The sequence below is a fragment of the Capra hircus genome, chromosome 1 (genome assembly GCF_001704415.2).
Source record: "Capra hircus breed San Clemente chromosome 1, ASM170441v1, whole genome shotgun sequence".
Classification (NCBI taxonomy): domain Eukaryota; kingdom Metazoa; phylum Chordata; class Mammalia; order Artiodactyla; family Bovidae; genus Capra; species Capra hircus.
In genome coordinates, this window is record NC_030808.1 from 69,146,053 (window position 1) to 69,148,534 (window position 2,482).

A 2,482-nucleotide genomic window follows, 5' to 3' on the forward strand; every position below is an offset into this window, starting at 1 on the left:
CCCCATCCTGAACCCCCTTCCCCCCTCCCTCCCCATCCCATCTCTCAGGGTCATCCCAGTGCACCAGCCCTGAGCACCTGTCTCATGAATCAAACCTGGACTGGCAATCTATTTCACATATGATAATATACATGTTTCAATGCCATTCTCCCAAATCATCCCACCCTCGTCTTCTCCCGCAGAGTCCAAAAGTCTGTTCTTTACATCTGTGTCTCTTTTGCTGTCTTGCATACAGGGTCATCGTCACCATCTTTCTTTCTTTCTTTTTTTTTTTTTTGAAGTGGAAATATCACCTTTATTGTCAAGATAGGGCGACAGTGGGCAGCTCCACTGAACACAAGTAATACAGTCCCAGGATGAAACTGCAGTGGACATGCTAATACTCGTCACCCTCATCATCTCCCTCTGCACTGTCGGCTCCAACCTCCTCATAATCCTTATCAAGGGCAGCCATGTCCTCACGGGCCTCAGAAAACTCTCCTTCCTCCATGCCCTCACCCACGTACCAGTGAACAAAGGCACGCTTGGCATACATCAGGTCAAACTTGTGGTCCAGGCAAGCCCAGGCCTCAGCAACGGCTGTGGTATTGCTCAGCATGCACACAGCTCGCTGTACTTTGGCCAGGTCTCCGCCAGGTACCACAGTGGGAGGCTGGTAGTTAATGCCAACCTTGAAGCCAGTGGGACACCAGTCCACAAACCGGATGCTGCGCTTGGTCTCGATGGTGGCAATGGCAGCATTGACATCTTTGGGAACCACGTCGCCACGGTACAACAGGCAGCAGGCCGTGTATTTACCATGGCGAGGGTCACATTTCACCATCTGGTTGGCTGGCTCAAAGCAAGCATTGGTGATCTCTGCTACAGAAAGCTGTTCATGGTAGGCTTTCTCAGCAGAGATGACAGGGGCGTATGTGGCCAGAGGGAAGTGGATGCGGGGATAGGGGACCAGGTTGGTCTGGAACTCTGTCAGATCCACATTTCAGGGCGCCATCAAACCTCAGGGAAGCAGTGATGGAGGACGCTATCTGGCTCATGAGGCGGTTAAGATTCGTGTAGGTCGGGCGCTCAATGTCGAGGTTTCTACGGCAGATGTCATAGATGGCCTCATTGTCTACCATAAAGGTACAATCAGAGTGCTCCAGGGTGGTGTGGGTGGTGAGGATCGAGTTGTAGGGCTCAACGACAGCTGTGGAAACCTGGGAGGCTGGGTAAATGGAGAACTCCAGCTTGGACTTCTTGCCATAGTCGACAGAGGCATTCCATCAGCAGGGAGGTGAACCCAGAACCAGTTCCCCCACCAAAGCTGTGGAAAACCAAGAAGCCCTGAAGACCCGTGCACTGGTCAGCCAGTTTCCGAACTCAGTCCAAGACGAGGTCAACGATCTCCTTGCCAATGGTGTAGTGACCTCGGGCATAGTTATTGGCGGCATCTTCTTTGCCTGAGATAAGTTGCTCAGGGTGGAAGAGCTGGCGGTAGGTGCCAGTGCGAACCTCATCAATGACTGTGGGTTCCAGGTCTACAAACACTGCCCTGGGCACATGCTTGCCAGCACCTGTCTCACTGAAGAAGGTGTTGAAGGAGTCGTCTCCTCCCCCAATCGTCTTATCACTTGGCATCTGGCCATCGGGCTGGATGCCATGTTCCAGGCAGTAGAGCTCCCAGCAGGCATTGCCGATTTGGACACCAGCCTGGCCAACATGGATGGAGATGCACTCACGCATGACGGAGACTTGGACGGCTCTGCGGGGCTGGAACAGGGGAGGGGCTGGCCGCGAAGATCTCCCACTGACAGACTACTAAGGAGTCCGGGGGAGAAGTCCATCTTTCTTATATATGTATTAATATACTGTATTGGTGTTTTTCTTTCTGACTTCACTCTGTATAATAGGCTCCAGTTTAATCCACCTCATTAGAACTGATTCAAATGTATTCTTGTTAATAGCTGAGTAATATTCCATTGTGTATATGTACCACAGCTTTCCTATTTGTCTGTTGATGGATATCTAGGTTGCTTCCATGTCCTGGCTATTGTAAACAGTGCTGTGATGAACATTGGGGTACATGTGTCTCTTTCAATTCTGGTTTCCTCAGTATGTATGCCCAGGAGTAGGATTGCTGGGTCGTATGGCAGTTCTATTTCCAGGTTTTTAAGGAATCTCCACACTGTTCTCCATCGTGGCTGTACTAGTTTGCATTTCCACCAGCAGTGTAGTGGGTTCCCTTTTCTCCACAACCTCTCCAGCATTTACTGCTTGTAGACTTTTGGATCACAGCCATTCTGACCTGCGTGAGATGGTACCTCATTGTGGTTTTGATTTGCATTTCTCTGATAATGAGTGATGCTGAGCATCTTTTCATGTGTTTGTTAGCCATCTGTATGTCTTCTTTGGAGAAATGTTTGTTTAGTTCTTTGACCCATTTTTTGATTGGGTCGTTTAGTTTTCTGGTATTGAGCTGCATGAGCTGCGCTTCATCCAG

The 2,482-nt window shown here is 49.9% G+C and overlaps 1 pseudogene across 1 annotated transcript; it reads right to left on the bottom strand.

Moving 5' to 3' along the window:
- On the bottom strand, positions 264 to 1,816 carry LOC102168487 (annotated as a pseudogene). Its single transcript, XR_001917847.1, has one exon. The product of XR_001917847.1 is annotated as a tubulin alpha-1C chain-like (transcript).